The following is an 18,895-nucleotide window of genomic DNA, read 5'->3' as shown; positions in this document are numbered from 1 at the left end:
CAACCTCCGCCTCTGGAGTTCAAGCAATTCTCCTGCCTCAGCCTCCAGCGAGTAGCTGGGATTACAGGTGCCCACCACCACACTGGATAATTTTTGTATTTTTAGTAGAGATGGGGTTTCGCCATGTTGGCCAGGCTGGTCTCGAACTCCTGACCTCAAGTGATCCACCCACCTTGGCCTCCCAAAATGCTGGGATTATAGGCATGAGCCACTGTGCCGGGCCTTTTTTTTTTTTTTTTTTTTACTTTAATGGATCAAATTAGAAATTCTACATGACATGTGCATTCCTTGACATAATAAAATTGATTCCATTGTGCTTTCTTTTTTTTTTTTTTTTTTTTTTTTGAGAAAGTCTCGCTTTCCCACATCCTTATTGAATACCTTTTGACTTTGTACTAGTTTTTTGTATTTTTTATAACCGTGTTGCCGAGATCTTACAAGTATTGAACCAAGTCTTGATTGTCTGCCAACAAATTTCAGAATATTTTACTTTGTACTTTTTATAGCTGAGCCAAGTCTTGATGTCTGAACAAATTTCAGAAATATATATTTATAGCTCTGGTTTTAAGAGAGAAAAAAGACAGAAATCTGTGGTATGAATGTCTTAAGGCATTCCATATGGCAATGGAATATGGAAAGGTGAGGAGGTAATTTGGGGAGGAGCAGTTCTTTACCCTGCTAAAATCTCACCATGGACATGGCTGCCTTCCTCTGAGGTCAGCCTGGCTATAGTGATGATGCTCACAAAGAATCAAACTGACTCTGAGGGGTTACCAGACCACAGATATTTTCTTTCTTTTCTTTTATCTTTTTTTTTTTTTTTGAGATGGAGTCTGGCTCACTGGAGTGCCATGGTGTGATCTCGGCTCACTGCAACCTCCACTTCCTGGGTTTAAGCGATTATCCTGCCTCAGCCTCTCAAGTAACTGGGATTACAGGCACTTGCCACCACACCCAGCTAATTTTTGTATTTTTAGTAGAGACAGGGTTTCACCATGTTGGCCAGGCTAGTCTCGAACTCCTGACTTCAGGTGATCCGCCCGCCTTGGTCCCCCAAAGTGCTGGGATTACAGGCATAAGCCACCGTGCCCGGCCAACCACAGACATTTTCACCCTGTTTCTTGTTTGACCTCACAACAACCCAGTGGAGCAGGCAGGATTATCTCCAGTTTTCCTGATGAAAAGCTGAGGACCCCAGATCCAGCCGCCTAATCAAGTTACATAGAGAGCAAACGGCTGAAACCAGGGGTCCTGACTCACAGCTGTGTAGTCTCTGAAAAATGATTCAATTCTGAGTCAAATCTTGTTTCACTGCCCTTCCTGCTAGGAAGTCTGCTACACGTGGCGGAAGGGAGAGCTGTCACGTACAGGATTTGGCACGACTTTTGTGGTGGTCCCCACAATGGGGATGGTCTGGGAAGGACTCCTCCCCAACTGTCTTACCTGGTCCCTCTAAAGACCAAGATCCCGGGACCCTGGCATCGTGCTGGTTGAACGTAGAGGATACGGCAGGGTGCAAACTGATGCCTGGTGTGCTGCATAAGCCTCCAGCGGCGGCATCCTGGAATAGGTGCTAATGAAGGTTATGCCTCCAGGGTTAGAAATGGAAACATCCGGCCGGGCGAGGTGGCTCACGCCTGTAATCCCAGCACTTTGGGAGGCCGAGGTGATATAAAGAGGGTCATAAAACACTACTGAGTAGTTGGGATTACAGGCTGGGATTACAGAAATCAGGAGTTCGAGACTAGCCAGGCCAACATGGTGAAATCCCGTGTCTACTAAAAATAACAAAAAATTAGCCAGGCGTGGTGGCAGACACCTGTAATCCCAGCTACTTGGAAGGCTGAGGCAGGAGAATCGCTTGAACCTGAGAGGCAGAGGTTGCAGTGAGCTGAGATCGCCCCACTGCACTGCAGCCCGGGCAATAAGAGTGAAACTTCATCTCAAAAAACAAAAACAAAAACAAAAACAAAAAAAACAAAGAAAAGAAAAACGTTATCTCAGTGAATGAAGCTTGTCTCCTCTTTGCCAGTCAATTAAAGCAGGAGGCTCTCGGTGATGGAGCTCTGCCCTGGTTTAAATGTTCTCATCTGTGAACCAAGTCTATGGCTGCTTTAGTTCTGGTAACAGATATGCTTTCTTGTTGGTGCGAAAATTAGTTTGAAAATTAAAAAGAGTGAAGATTTTAAAGCAATGCATGACAATATGAACAAGTTTCTTTGGTTGGTAGGAAAACAGGACACTCTTCTACTTAAATTTCTGAATTTTGACATTTTATGTAATGAACATGTGCCCTTCTTATAGTGAGAAATGGCTTATAACAAGCTAAAACTCCCCGTAATAGAGACATTACTAAGTAGAGTGTCAGCGACTACCAAGCAAAAGAAGGGGCCTCACTCTGCAAACTCAGCACCTGCAGGCAGCCTTCCCCCAAATATTCTCAGTAGTGATTTCCCAGTGTCCTTCAAGAAGTGTCAAGGCTGCACACTTGGAGACCCCCAACCCTTACTTTTCATCAATAGGTCTCTTTCAGCTATGTTAGCTCCGAAGTCTGTGAGTGGAGACTGGATTTTGCTCAGAACTGGAATCAAAGTTGATATGGTTTGGATCTGTGTTTCCACTTAGATCTCATGTTCAATTGTAATCCCCAATGTTGGAGGTGGGGCCTGGTGAAAGGTGATTGGATCCTGGGGGTGGACCCTTCATGAATGGTTTAGCACCACCCCTTTGGTGGTGGTCTCCTGAAGGAGTTCTCACGAGATCACGCTGTTTAAAAGTGCATGGCACATCTCCCCTCTCTTTTCCTCTTGCTCCTGCCGTAAAATATGCCTGCTTCCCCTTCATCTTCCGCCATGATGGCAAGTTTCCCGAGGCCTCCCCAGCCATGCTTCCTGTACAGCCTGCAGAACCGTGAGCCAATTACACCTTTCTTCTTTATTTTATTTTATTTTATTTTACTTTTTCTGAGATGAAGTTTCGCTCTTGTTGTCAGAGCTGGAGTGCAATGGCACGATCTCAGCTCACTGCAACCTCCGTCTCCCTGGATCAAGCGATTCTCCTGCTCAGCCTCTCTAGTAGCTGGGATTATAGGCGTGCCGCCACCACGCCCAGCTGATTTTTTTTGTATTTTTAGTAGATACGGGGTTTCACCATGTTGGTCAGGCTGGTCTCAAACTCCTAACCTCAGGTGATCCACCCACCTCGGCCTTCCAAAGTGCTGGGATTACAGGCGTGAGCCACTACACCCAGCCACCGTTTTTCTTTATAAATTACCCAGTCTTGGGTATTTTTTTTTTTTTTAATCGTAGCGCAAGAACAGACTAATACAAAAGTAGTTAGCCAAGTACTGCTCCGGCCCAAAGCACCCCCCATAGTACATCCTTTGAAAGAGGACGGAGCCGTTCTGAGGCCCTCTGCTCTCCTCTGTCCGCAGCCACGCCCCACCTACCTGCCCACCCTGTTGCGGGGCTGGCCCCTGCTTCATGCTGGCAGCAACTCTCTCCAGTGAATCTGAAAACACTCCTGAGAGCAGCTACCAATAAATGTCTGAACAGTGTTTTCTAACAATGCTGCAAGCTTATTCCTCGCCTTGGAGTGAGGAGCCGAGAGAGCCCCAAAACCTGTTGAGAGTCAGGTGGAGGAGAAACAGTGACTGCAAAATGCATTCTGTCAAGCAGAGTATCTAAGACGGAAGAGGGGCTCTCGATGGCTGGCCCACCGGAGTAGCTCTCTGATGTGTTCTTTTGATGGGGGCCAGGGGGACGGTGGAGGGAAGTGAATTTAAAAGTGTCAGTTTGCTGAGAAGGGCTAAGTTTTCTCCTTGCAAGTATTTGTGCTACCTTCCCTGGCAGACAGCAGACTAGAACTAGCTTTGCAGGAGACCTAGCTTCTACAGAGCCCACAGCCCTGCTGCTAGTAGTGACCGGAGCCACTCCACCTAGGGGAGAAGCACTGAGGGCCTAGGACAGATGACTCATGGAAGGGAATGGCTGGGGGGCCCAGGAATGTGTTTTCCCCTGTGTCTTATAGGACCTGGTTGCCTTCTCACCTGGAGGCCTGTGCACACCTCCTCCTTGCACCTGCAGTGCTATATGATGATGATCTCTTTGTGCCTCTTAGTCTGGTAGCGCCTCAATAGCAGGGTTGTTTATCATCATGTCCCCAGCTGGCCCAAATGTTTACTGAAGGAGCCTGGCCTGACCTTGTCTACTTGTCTCCTCTGGTCACTTCCCTACAGGCCATGTCCCTTTGTGCAGAAGGATCTGGGAGCCAAGGGGAGTAGAGCCTCCCTGGTAGACCCACGTTTCCCTATGGCTGCATTCACAGCTACCTGAGGAGGGGCTGCTATGCACAGAGAGTGTATATGGAGGTGTTTGTCTGTGTGGCTGTCAAGCTGCAGTCCTCTCAGCCCAAGTGTTGGAGCCCACCAGCAAGGTGCCTCCCAAGCTAAGGAAAGCAAGGCCACCGTGTCCAAGATGAAGTCCAGTCACGTCCAGTTGGCCATGTACAGCAACAAGGCACTCAACAGGCTGTGCCCCTTTGTGGCACCTCCATGTCTTCCCCCACATCCCTCTGGAGCTCATTCCCAATAAAGTGGTGAAGAATTTCAAGGCCCTGGCTTAGGAGGTCTGATCTGGGAGTGATCAAGCTCCCAGTCATGTGCAGGGTCACACAACCCCAATCTTAATTTAGGGTGCTGTGCTTTAAATAAGAATTACTGGATTTTAGAATGCCTTTTAATTGCAAGTATTTTTAGATTTGAATCTAAGACATTACTTTTATGTAAACCAAAAAGTATCTGAGACAAGTCTCAATCAATTTAGAAGTTTATTTTGCCAAGGTCGAGCGGGCGCCAGGTGACAAGGTGACAAGTCTGTGTCTTTCTCCAAAGATGATTTTGAGGGCTTCAATATTTAAAGGGGAAAGGGAAGGGCTTCAATATTTAAAGGGGAAAGGGAAGACATTGGAAAAAGAGAAATTGTATGTATGTGTGTGTGTATATATATATAGAGAGAGAGACAGAGTCTCACTCTGTCGCCCAGAATGGAGTGCAGTGGCACAATCCTGGCTCACTGCAACCTCCACCTCCTGGATTCAAGCGATTCTCCTGCCTCAGTCTCCCGCGTAGCTGGGACTACAGGTGTATGCCACCACACCTGGCTAATTTTCTGTAGTTTTGGTAGAGACAGGGTTTCTTTTTTTTTTTTTTCTTTTTTTTTTGAGACGGAGTCTCGCTCTGCCGCCCAGGCTGGAGTGCAGTGGCCGGATCTCAGCTCACTGCAAGCTCCGCCTCCCGGGTTAGCGCCATTCTCCTGCCTCAGCCTCCCCAGTAGCTGGGACTACAGGCGCCCGCCACCTCGCTCGGCTAGTTTTTTGTATTTTTTAGTAGAGACGGGGTTTCACCGTGTCAGCCAGGATGGTCTCGATCTCCTGACCTCGTGATCCGCCCGCCTCGGCCTCCCAAAGTGCTGGGATTACAGGCTTGAGCCACCGCGCCCGGCCGAGACAGGGTTTCACCATGTTAGCCAGGATGGTCTCGATCTGCTGACCTCGTGATCTGCCCACCTCAGCTTCCCAAAGTGCTGGGATTACAGGCGTGAGCCACTTCACCCAGCCCAGAAATTTTTTTAATGGTGTGGGTAAGTAAGAAGCAAGCAGTTGCATTCTTTTGAGTCTTTGATCAACTGTTCGCATGTGAAAGTGTGTCCGGAGTTGGTTTCTTCCGGTGGGTTTGTGGTCTCGCTGACTTCAAGAATTAAGCTGTGGACCTTCACAGTGAGTGTTATAGCTCTTAAAGATGGCACGAACCCCAAGAGTGAGCAGTAGCAAGGTTTATTGTGAAGAGCAAAAGAACAAAGCCTCCACAGCTTGGGGGGTGACCTGAGCGGATTGCCGCTGCTGGCTGGGGGGTGGCCAGCTTTTATTCCCTTATTGGCCCTGCCCATGTTCCATTTCTGTCCTATCAGAGTGTCCTTTTTTCCAATTCTCCATGTGATTGGCTACTTTTAGAATCCTGCTGATTGGTGTGTTTTACAGAACCCTGATTGGTGCATTTTACAGAGTGCTGATTGGTGCATTTTTACAATCCTCTTGCTAGCTACAGAGCGCTGACTGGTGCATTTTACAATCCTCTTGTAAGACAGAAAAGTTCACCAAGTCCCCACTCCACCCAGGAAGTCTAGCTGGCTTCATCTCTCAAAAGGAGGGTAGAGGAATTGTCACTTATGCATTCATCTAGCTCAGTGAATCTGCATTTCTACATAAGATAAAATAGAGGGCAGAAGCAGCAATCAGATATGCACGTGTCTCCGGTGAGCAGAAGGATGACTTTCTGTCCTGCACCTGTGAAAAGCAGCTGTGAATTTACATTGTCAGGGTGAAATTCAACGGAACTGTTACAGGGTGAAGATCTTGGGGCCCACAAGGAATTTCCTAGTGGGTAAATTGTAAGGGAGGTGTGTAGCCTTTTATCTTTGTAAGTATCTTATTTAGGAACAAAGTGGGAGGCAGATTTGTGTGACGCAGTTCCCAGCTTGAGTTTTCTGTTTGGCTTAGTGAGTTTGGGGTCCCAAGATTTATTTTTCTTTCACACTATCCTGTGATAAACCGGAAGACTCCTATTCTGTATTTTGCATTCCTTTCGAAGTGGAAACCCCCTGTGTGCATGCGAGACCAAGATTCTGTGGACACCATGACATAAGTCATGATGTCTATGTTGGTTATTCAAACTGGGGTGGTGCTAGATTTAATCATACAGTCCCTCTCAATGAGGCTGCTGGTAAGGTGCTGTTCCTCTAAGTCTATCTGGACTTAGCCTCCAGAGTTCAGGGAGCCAGCAGAGTCCTGCTTGCTGTCAGTGTCTCAATCTTGCCTTTGGTCAGTGTCTGACTCAGGATGTGTGACCATTCTTCAGTTTTGTCTGGTACCTAGCTCTTAAAGTCTTCTAAATATATGATAAATACGATATGGCTTATCACAGTGACCATGCAAAATAGCAGGTATTTTCATTTGACTGGATTTCTGCTCAGTACCTCACAGTTGAAGACCAAAAAATTGGGGGCTGGGAAAAATATATCAGGATCTTCCAAAACACAGGGCAGGGCTGGTCTCACCATGTGAGAAAGTCACCAAAATTATCTGTGAAGACTGTTGTTGACTCAAAGTTATACAAGGACAGAGGCCTGATTTGTCTGGGGTGTGTGTGTGTGTGTGTGTGACAGAGTCTCGCTCTGTCGCCCAGGCTGGAATGCAGTGGCACAATCTGGGCTCATTGCAACATCTACCTTCCAGGTTCAAGCGATTTTTCTGCCTCAACCTCCCAAGTAGCTGGGATTACAGCTGCCTGCCACCACGCCCAGCTAATTTTTGTATTTTAGTAGAGACAGGGTTTCACTATGTTGGCCAGGCTGGTCTTGAACTCCTGACCTCAAGTAATCCCCCTGCCTCAGCCTCCCAAAGTGCTGGGATTACAGGAGTGAGCGACAGTGCCGAGCCTCGTCTGTTTTTTTAGAATCTAGAATCCGCTCTGTAATAATGAACACAGGCTGCTTTGTCATGTCAAATGATTTTGGAAGCCTCACAAATGACTAAGATTCCATTATTGAGCCCTGGGAAATGAGTGTGAAGGCTTTGTTATGACTTAAAATATCAGAATGAGTCATGGTAGGATGGAGGGCAGGAAGGTAGAGATTCAGAAATTGTTACTGCAAAGTCAGTCTCCAAAGATGGCTCCGATCTCACCATATTCAACTGTTCATCACCAGCATCCGTCTCTCGTTAACCAACTTCCCTAGACTCCCAAGGACCACATTTATCAGAGCAATAATGAGCAGGGATAGATTCTGACTGCCTTTGGCCATGATGGTTTTGGGGGTACGGAGAAATGGAGTGGGACTTTTCTTATTGTCTAGGGATTGGCATATGAAGCCCAAACAAAGGTCATAGGTGAAATAAACTCATGTTCTCAAAAAATGATGGGTTGAGGCCAGACACCTCCCTTAAACTTTCTAAGATGTGGGTTAACTCTTTGCATCCTATTAGTTAGATGTCTGCTGACACAGGAGATGAGCAGGTTTGCCCTTGCGCCACCCTGAGCAGGGAACTGGAGCAGGCTGCTTGGCCATCATCTGGTTGGCAAGGAAAGAACAGTTTTCCAGGAGCCTGGACATAGCCAGGTTCGAATCCCTCTGTCTGGTGCATTCAAAGAGGGCTGCATGGTCTCTGGGGAGGGCCTCTGGCACTTGAGAGGCATTGAAGCTTCTGTTGGAGTGAAGAGTCGAATGGAGGAAGAAGGGGAACCAGCTCCTGGGGGCCGTGCAGTGGGATGCTCACCACACCCCTCCGAGGAACTTGCAGGTGTGCTGTTTCCTAAAGAGGACCAAGGCCGGGCTGGGAACTACTGGCAGAAAAAGCAGGAGAGGACACCAACTGTTGTAGACCAGGTAAGAAGTGCCTGCCCCTCCTCTTCCATTGTCCTTCCCAGGCCCCAACATCAGAGGAGTTAGGCTCTGACAGGGAGGAAGTGATGGTATCTCAGAACCAAGCCACCTTCTCCCCTTTCCTGAAGCACCTCCTCACCCCTGCGCTGGGAAAGGGAGGGTGTTTTGGGCTGAATTGCATGAATTGTATTCCCTTCAATTCACATGTTGAAGTCCGAACCCCTGGTACATCTGAATGTGATTGTATTTGGAGATAGGGCCTTTAAAGAAGTAATTAAGGTTAAATGAGGTCATTAGGGTGGGTCCTAATCCAGTGTGACTGGTGTCCTCATAAGAAGAGGAGTTAGGAGACAGACACACACAGGGAGAAGGCCGTGTAAACAGAGGGAGAAGGCGGCATCTACAAGCCAAGGAGAGAGGCCTCAGAAGGCCCCAACCCCACTGACACCTTGATCTTGGGCCTCCAGCCTCCAGAAGTGAGAAACCAATTTTCTCTTCTTTAGGCCACCCAGTCTGGGGTTCTTTGTTGTGGCAGCCCTCACACACTAATGCAGAGGGCATGAGATTTAGTTGGGCAAGAGTTTAAACCACACTGAGGTTCAGTAACTCAGCATGTCTAGAAAACTTAACGAGATCTGCCCACTAAAAGAGAGGAAAGGGGAATTACAGAAAGCACATTTAAAATCAATAATTGCCATTAAACAGTTTGAATTTTCAATCTTATGCTGTGTTTAGACTGCTCGCTCCCCACACCGAGCCCAGCTCCCTCCTGGGACTTGAAGCAAATGCTGCTTTCTTTAAGATTGATGGGGAAGCTGGGTCTGCTATTTTCTACCAGCACTTTTGTGAGATGGCACAGATGGTGGCTTACGCCTGTAATCCCAGCTACTCAGGAGGCTGAGGCAGAAGAATCGCTTAAACCCGGGAGGCAGAGGTTGCAGTGAGCAGAGGCAGTGCCACTGCACTCCAGCCTAGGTGACAGAATGAAACTGTCTCAAACAAACAAACAAACAAAAAACAATCCATTGTAAAAACAGGCAGAGATCTGAAGAGACACTTCAGCAAATATGATATATACATGGCAGTGGCATATAAAAAGATGCTTAACATTATCTGGCATTATGGAATTGCAAGTTAAAACAACAATGAAATACTACTATACACCCATAAAAATGTCTAAAATCCGGCCAGGCGAGGTGGCTCACACCTTAATCCCAGCACTTTGGGAGGCAGAGGCAAGTGGATCACGAGGTCAGAAGATCAGGACCATCCTGGCCAACAAGGTGAAGCCCCGTCTCTACTAAAAATACAAAAATTAGCTGGGTGTGGTGGTACACACCTGTAGTTCCAGTTACTCGGGAGGCTGAGGAACTGCTTGAACCTGGGAGGTGGAGGTTGTAGTGAGCCGAGATCGTGCCATGCACTCCAGCCTGGGTGACACGGCGAGATTCTGTCTCAAAAAAAAAAAAAAAAAAGAATGTCTAAAATCCAAACAACTGACAGTACTAAATATTGGTGAAGATGTAAAACAATAGTAACACTCATTCATGGCTAGTTGGATTGTAAAATGGTACGGCCATTCTGGGAGGCAGCTTAACAGTTTCTTACAAAGTGAAACGTAATCCTATAATTTAGCAATCTCCAAAATGTTTACCCAACTGATTATGTTCACAAAAATTCTGCTTGTGAATGTTATAGCAACTTTATTCATAATTTCCAAAACATAGAAGAAAGCATGATGTCCTTCAATAGGAGAATGGGTAAAAAGACTATGGTACATCAATACAATGGAATAGTATTTAGTAAAAAAAAGGGAAAAATAAAAGAGCTATCAAGCCACAAACCAACACATAAATTAAGTTAATTAAGCCAGTCTGAAAAGTCTGAATATGTTACGTTTCCAGTTATATGACATTCTGGAAAAGGCAAAACTATAGACTCAGTAAAAAAAGATCAGTGTTTACCAGGGATTCAGGAAAGGTTGGGAAAGTGGAATAGAGAAATCAGAAAATTTTTAGGGCAGATAAACTATTATGAACATAATGATGGTGGAGATATGACTATACATATATTTATTTATCAAAAATATCAAAAAATACATATTTATTTATCGAAACTTTACTAAAGAAGGAATAAACTTTAGTGTATGCAAATTTAAAAACATCATTTAGTTGGTCAGGGATCTTAGGATGGAATAGAGACTGACAAAACAATTTAAGATGATGTGACAACTAAATGTAATATAGTATCCTGGATGGTATTCTGGACAGAAGAGGGACACTAGATAACAGCTTAATTTGGTTTTAGGGTTTTGAAGTATGGACTTTAGTTGATAATAGATCAATAGTGTTCATTAATTATAACAACTGTACCATATTAATGTAAGAGAATATAGGGGAGAATATAATATAAGAGAATAGGGGATATTGATGAGGGAAACTGGGTTAGAGTATATGGAGGCTCTCTGTATTATCTCTACAACTCTTTTGTAAGAATAAAACTCCTTGAAAATAAAAAGGTTTTTAAGAAAAAGTCCCCCCACCACATACATACATATACATAGACATCTCACTTAAGAAGAGATATTCTGGCCAGGAGTGGTGGCGCACGCCTGTAATCCAGGCACTTTGGGAGGCTGAGGTGGGTGGATCACCTAAAGTCAGGAGTTCAAAACCAGCCTGGACAACATGTTAAAACCCCGTCTCTACTAAAAATACAAAATTTAGCTGGGCATAGTGGCAGCCACCTGTAATCCCAGCTACTCAGGAGGCTGAGGCAGGAGACTCTCTTGAACCCGGGAGGCAGGGGTTGCAGTGAGCCGAGATCGTGCCATTGCACTCCAGCCTGGGTGACAAGAGTGAAACTTTGTCTGAAAAAATAAAATAAAATAAAATAAGAGAATATTCTCAGCCAGAACTTGAGAATGTGGAAAAAGCTACCTCTCTAAGAGGACAGTTAGAGAGGATTAAAGGAGACATATTTAGTACCAGAATGAGGAATCTGATCAGCTCTTTTAAAAAATAAAGTAGAAGAGGCCGGGCATGATGGCTCACGCCTGTAATCCCAGCACTTTGGGAGGCGGAGGCAGGCGGATCACCCGAGGTCAGGAGTTCAAGACCAGTCTGGCCAACATGGCGAAACTCTGTCTCTACTAAAAATACAAAAATAAGCCGGAATTGGTGACAGGTACCTGTAATCCCAGCTACTCAGGAGGCTGAGGCAGGAGAATCGCTTGAACCCAGGAGGCGGAGGTTGCATTGAGCCGTGATTGCACCACTGCAGTTCAGTCTGGGTGAGAGAGTGAGACTCTGTCTCCAAAAATAAAACAAACAAACAAATAAATAAATAAATAAATAAAATAAAGTAGAAGAAAAAATGTACAAAGCTTCTGCAGTTACTTGAGACCCATCAAATAATATCTGAAGTAGGAGAAATTCAATGGGATCCATTAAGGATAAGTGGAAGAGTTAAGATATGGATAACTATTACTTTTTATTGCTATATTTTATAATAAAAGTTACATCATAATATTAATCCTTTTATGTCCTTTAGAAGTGGATTCTGAGTTAATGTAACTATATGTAAGTATCAAGAAAATGATTAATGTAGTTTGGGCTTCATTAAGTAACTTGAGGAACATAATTTTTAGCACATTATGCAGATAGCACTTAACCAGAAAACAAAAGAAAATTTACTCTAGAATTAGTATGAATGAAATAAGTAAGAGTGTTAAAGAGAAAAATACCAGCCAGACACAGTGGCTCATGCCTGTAATCCCAGCACTTTGGGAGGCTGAGGCAGGTGGATCACCTGAGGTCAGGTGTTTGAGACCAGCCTGGCTAACACAGTGAAATCCGTCTCTACTAAAACTACAAAAATTAGCCAGGTGTGGTGGCACACACCTGTAATCCAAGCTACTTGGGAGGCTGAGACAGGAGAATCACTTGAATCCAGGAGGCGGAGGTTGCAGCGAGCTGAGATCATGCCACTGCACTCCAGCCTGGGCAACAGGGAAAGACTCCATCTCAAAAAAAGAAAAGAAGAGAAGAGAACAAAGTGGAGGATTAATAAGTTTAGTGGTAGCATTCCATTTAAAGAAAACTAAAATTACCTGAAGATGACAAATTAAAAAGCTATTAAGAAGTACAATGGCACATTTAAAGCACATTTAAATATACACACACATATATACATATGCATATATACATATGACAAGTCTGAAATTGCTGCACCTGTGGGCACAAGAGGAATTATAAGTGCTCTAAAGGAAGTACTTCCCTTTTACATTTTTCCTGCCACCTCCACAGTACCTGGCTCCCAGACACAAAAGTTTCCCTCAAGTTTGCAAATGCAGCAGCTTTGTTGCTTCTCTTCATTTGACTCATTTTTGAACACTTCACAATTCATTAGCACATTCTTGCGAGACTGGGCAAGGTCAAGAAATCAATGAGATTCAGAATGCTTGTGTTTGCCGTTTGCTAAGACAAGAGCACACTCCTAGCATGGGAGAACATTTCACAGTGTGACATTCTCATGCATTTAGATTTACAGCTTACCTTCATGCTCCTGAATAAGCGTGCGAGTCTTCTGCATCTGAGCTACTTCCATTACAGATTTGAGAGAGTGAGTAATAGTTGAGCCAGGGCCTTAAGTTTGCACCAAACTCTTACGGATTTTGGTCAAACAAGACTGTACGTAAATTCATCAAGCAGTGTACATTTGAAATGGAGAGAATGGAGTTTATTCAATTAGTTGTATTTGTAAATGTTTTCTAGGCTAGCCTAAAAGTTCTTTGAACATATCCATTATGTTTATTCATAACATTTTATTCATTTTATTTAATGCAGATGTGGCCATTAGAGAAACATATGCTGAAAGGAGTAAAGTAGGTTAGGTCTGTGATATGGTTTGGCTTGTCCCCGCCCAAATACCATCTTGAATTGTAATCCCCATAATCCTCATGTGTCTGCAGAGAGACCTGGTGGGAGGTGATTGGATCATGGGGGCAGTTTCCTCCATGCTGTTCTTGTGATAGTGAGTTCTCATGAGATTTTTTTTTTTTTTTTTTTTTTTTTTTGAGACCAAGTCTCACTCTGTTGCCCAGGCCGGAGTGCAGTGGCGTAATCTCGTCTAACTGCAAGCACTGCCTCCCGGGTTCACGCCATTCTCCTGCCTCAGCCTCCCGAGTAGCTGGGACTACAGGCACCTGCCACAATGCCTGCTAATTTTTTTGTATTTTTAGTAGAGACGGGGTTTCACCATGTTAGCCAGGATGATCTCGATCTCCTGACCTCATGATCCGCCCATCTTGGCCTCCCAAAGTGCTGGGATTACAGGCATAAGCCATCACGCCCGGCCAAGATTTGATGGTTTTTAAGGGGCTCTTCCCCCTTCGCTTCTCACTCTTTGTCTCTTGCCACCATGTGAAGAAGGTCCTTGCTTCCTCTTCTGCCTTGATTGTAAGTTTCCTGAGGCCTCCACAGTCATGTGGATCTGTGAGTCAATTAAACCTCTTTCTGTGAGTCAATTAAACCTCTTTCATTATAAATTACCCAGTCTTGGATAGTATCTTTATAGCAGTGTGAAAATGGACTAATACGGTCTGATACCCAGGACTTCCCATCTCCTAAACATTAACATTTGAGTCAGTGGACTAGGAGAGACAGACCCACCCCGAATCTGGGTGGGCACCATCTAATAGCTGCCAGCACTGGCAGAATAAAGAAGGCAGAAGTTGGAAGGACTAGACTTGCTGAGTCCTCCGGTCTTCATCTTTCTCCTATGCTGGAGTTTTCTGCCTCAAACATCAGACTCCAAGTTCTTCAGGTTTTAGCCTCTTGAACTTAACACCGGTGGTTTGCAGGCGCTCTCAGGCCTTTGGCCACAGACTGAAGGCTGCATTGTCGGCTTCCCTACTTTTGAGGTTTTTGGACTTGGACTGGCTTCCTCACTCCTTAGCTTGCAGATGGCCTCTAATGTGGGACTTCATCTTGTGATCGTGTGAGTCAATATTCCTTAATATACTTGTTATATATATGTATATGTATATGTTTGTATAGATATATCCTATTAGTTCTGTCCCTCTAGAGAACCCTGACAAGTACAATGTGTTCTTCAGTTCTGACTCTTCAAAGCATCTCATAGGTATTTTGACCTGTGGTAGGTAGTGTCACATGCTTATTGAGACAATAACCGCATGACATCCACCCCCTGGTGGAGTTTCATGTCAGATGCCTAGAAGGATTGGTTATGTCTACCTCTCAAAGTGAGATAGAGGCACACAGGCTAAGAGAGGTCAGACGGACTGCCCCCAGGCAGTGAGGCATTAGGAGTCGTGGTTAGGTGAACCCAGGGAGTTATGGGAGGTAAGATTTAGAAATGATTTGTGTTGTAATTGCAAGGCTCGGACAAGTGAGATGCAACACCAAAATTCTGCAGAAGTGTCTTTTATACCAGTGCTTCTCACCTTTAAATGGCCATGAGAATCATTTGAAGATTTTGTGAAAATTCAGACTCTGATTTCAGTAGATCTGTGTTGGGGATCAAGAATCTGGATTTCTGTTGTTGCTGCTTTGAGACAGATTCTCACCCTGTCGCCCAGGCTGGTGTGTACTGGTGCAATCATAGTTCACTGTAGCCTTGATCTCCCAGGCCCAAGAGATCCTTCCACCTCAGCCTCCCAAGTGGCTGAGACCAGGTGCATGCCACCACACTCGGCTAATTTTTAAATTTTTTGTAAAGAGGTCTCACTATGTTGCCCAGGCTGGTTTCAAACTCCTGGGCTCAAGTGGTTCACCCCCTCAGCTTCCCAAAGTGCTGGGATCACAGGTGTGAGCCACCATGCCTGGCCGAGATTCTGCATTTCAAACAAGCTCTGTGTTGATGCTGATGTTGCTGGTCCATGAACCTCACTTTGAGTAGCAAAGCTCTAAGTCAGTCTCCACTCTTACAGGATGGGAGGCTCTAACATGAAGCCACTGTGGCGGCTAGTGCAGGCAGTTCACTGCAGTCTCTCTCACCAGCTGAGCCGTGATGGTATTAACAGGCATGAAAGCCAGTGGTTCTCAGCCATGGATGCTCATTAAAATCTCCTCAGAGCTTTCAAATTCACCCATGGCCAGGTCCCAACCCCCAAACAATTCACTCCCAATTTCTGAGACTATCATAGTTTTCTAAAAGTCTCCCTCTCTTCCAAGCTATTTATGGTGACGTAATCCCCCTTCCTAGGGAATGATATAAAAATAAGGTGGATTCCATTCTAGCCAATGAGACACACAGCTGGGTAGTTTGGGGCAGGATTTTGTTGCAGGCAGCACAAGGGAGGAAAGATTTGTTCTTCAGGCCAATATTGTCCTGGCTGCTTTTGATGACGTTTTGCAAACCCAAGAGTTAAGTCTTGACCTGCTGAGGATGGAGGAGCCCAAAGCTGGGAAGATCCTGCATCTTTGAGGTTAACCTTCAGGGCTGCTCTTCTGTGAGACAACAATTGTCCATTGTGTTGGGGTTTCCGCTACTACGCAGCCAAAAACATTTACCTGTTAGGCACTGCGCTGGACATTTTGTACATATCACTTATTCAATCTTCGCAATAGTCATTCAAGATGAATATTATCATCCCCATTTTACAATAAAAAAATGCAGGCCAGAGAGAAATAAACTGTGTTACCATACAATATGGAATTTAATTGATATCATGTCTATGGGGAGGGCTCAGTATTTTCTTTTTCTTTTTTTCTTTTTTTTTTTTTTTGAGATGGAGTCTCACTTTATCGCCAGGCTGCAGTGCAGTGGTGTGATCTCAGCTCACGGCAACCTCCGCCTCCTGGGTTCAAGCAATTCTGCCTCAGCCTCCCGAGTAGCTGGGACTACAGGCCCACCACGTCCAGCTAATTTTTTGTATTTTTAGTAGGGATGGGGTTTCACCATGTTGGCCAGGATGGTCTTGAACTCCTGATCTCAAGTGATCCCCACTCCTCAGCCTCCCAAAGTGCTGGGATTATGGGCATAAGCCACCGCACCCGACCAGGCTCAGTATTTTCTTAATGGTGAAACCGTTGGATATACACAGTGTTTTTTTATGTATGCAAATCTCTTCTCTCATCAGGCCAAGGAGCAGGTCAACAGGCCTGAAGACCTTACCAGTAGGTCTCAACTTTGGATGCACATTAGAATCCCTTAGGGAATTTTTTAAAAATTCCAATTCTCAGGCTAGAGTTTTTAAAATATTGCTAGAAGTTTATCAATCTCAATGATTTTTTTTTTTTTTTTTTCAGGAGAGCCAGCTTTTTGTTTCACTGATTTTCTATGTTTTTCTGTTTTCAATTCCATGGATTTCTGGCCTAATCTTTAGTATTCCCTTCCTTCTGCTTGATTTGGGCTTATTTTTCTCTTCATTGCCTAGTTTCTTGAAGTAAAAACTGAAATTATTAGAGATCTTTTTCTAATCTAAGCACTTAGTGTGCTAAATTTTTCTCTCAGCATTGCTTTACATACATCTCAGAAATTTTGATATATTGTGTTTTCATTTTCACTCAGTTCTATGTACTTTTAAAATTTTTATTTTTGTGTTTATTTTTTGAGACAGGGTCTTGCTCTGCCACCCAGGCTGGAGTGCAGTGGTGTGGCCTTGGCTCACTGCAGCCTTAACCTCCTGAGCTCAAGTGATCCTTCTGCCTCAGCCTCACATGTAGCTGGGACCACAGGCCCATACCACCACTTCCGGCTAATTAGACGAGGTCTCACTTTGTTGCCTAGGGTGGTCTTGAACTCCTGGGTTCAATCAATCCTCCTGCTTCGACCTCCACGGATGCTGGAATTACAGGAGTGAGCTAACATGCCTTGCCTCTATATACTTTTTTATTTTCTTTGAAATTTTGTCTTTGGTCTTTGGACTATTAAGAGGTATGTTGTTGTTGGCTTTAATTTTCAAGTGTCAGGAGATGAAACCATCCTTTTTGTGTATGTTTTTCTATTATTGAAGCAGGAGAATGGCGTTCTTAGTTTGCACTCCATTATAGTCTCAGTATGTTGTTTAATTTTCAAGTGTTTGAAAATTTTTGTGTATGTTTTTCTATTATTTATTTCAGTTTGATTCCATTATAGTCAGATAATTAATTCTGTATGATTTCATGTCTTTTAAATTTGTTCAGGTTTGTTTTAAGACTCAAAATATGGTCAGTCTTGATGAATATTTCATTTTTATTTTATTTATTTATTTATTTTTTTTGAGACAGAGTCTTGCTCTGTCGCCCAGGCTGGAGTGCAGTGGCCGGATCTCGGCTCACTGCAAGCTCGGCCTCCCGGGTTCATGCCATTCTCCTGTCTCAGCCTCCCGAGTAGCTGGGACTACAGGCGCCCGCCACCACGCCCGGCTAATTTTTTGTATTTTTTAGTAGAGACGGGGTTTCACCGTGGTAGCCAGGATGATCTCGATCTCCTGACATCGTGATCATCCCGTCTCGGCCTCCCAAAGTGCTGGGATTACAGGCTTGAGCCACCGCGCCCGGCCTTGATGAATATTTCATGAACATTTGAGAAATATGTGTTTCACACCCTGCTACTGTTGCATGGCATGTTCTATAAACATCAATTAGATTCTATTGATGATGTTTTTCAGTTTCCCTATATTCTTTTTTAAAATTTTTTTTGTGCAAAACTATTGTATTTACAAAAGTGACACAAAAGTGAATTCAACAGTCAATGCACATGCATAGTTTATTCACATCTTCAACAACAAAAGGTATTTTAACTTTACAGAACTGAATAAGAATATTAGCTTCAACGGCAGCTGTTAAGCACTAGAGTCACATAAGTTACATTGCCCAGTAAAAATACTGGCGAAAATATTGCCATTCAAGTTCAAGCCAAGTAAATCTTTTATAGTTGTGTTTAAAGCCTTTCTTCTTTTTTTTTTTTTTTTTTGAGACAAGTCTCGCTCTGTCGCCCAGGTTTAAGGCCATTCAAGTTCACGCCATTCTCCTGCCTCACAGAGTATTTTTTTATAGAAATGGGGTTTTTGGAGATCCCCATCTAGTTGTGTTTGAAATATGTGACCTTTCTTCTAACTTGTGATCTTAAACTTCTGTTTTACAAAATCCAAAATATAGAAGAAATCAATATGATAGAGATTATATTAAATAAGAGTAACATACAAAGCTATAATTAAGATGAAGTAATGAAAGCCAAAACGTTAAAAATTTAAAACTTGCTTGTTACTTATTAGAACCAGTACTACACTAGGAGTTAGGTAAGATATGCAATCATTTTCAAGTAGATTACTTACTTATGTTGCTCTAACACGTCCTCTTCTCCAGTGCACTGTTAAACTAATCAAAAACTCTACACATGTATATTCCACAATAGCAGCACACACTACTGCTACCTGCAAAGCTGTCAGTCTCAAATGATTGAGTGAATGAAAGGAAATAAAAAGTAGATAAGTAACATATTAAGGAGAA

General features: G+C 44.0%; 1 protein-coding gene across 1 annotated transcript in view; it reads right to left on the bottom strand.

The window, feature by feature from the left end:
* Positions 1-18,895, bottom strand: part of PDCL3 (phosducin like 3) — a 449,125-nt gene that overhangs the window by 38,037 nt on the left and 392,193 nt on the right. The window lies entirely within an intron of this gene.

The sequence above is a fragment of the Macaca thibetana genome, chromosome 13, assembly GCF_024542745.1.
Source record: "Macaca thibetana thibetana isolate TM-01 chromosome 13, ASM2454274v1, whole genome shotgun sequence".
Taxonomy (NCBI): Eukaryota; Metazoa; Chordata; class Mammalia; order Primates; family Cercopithecidae; genus Macaca; species Macaca thibetana.
Note: the sequence above shows the minus strand (reverse complement) of the source record. Positions and strands in the feature narration are given on the sequence as shown.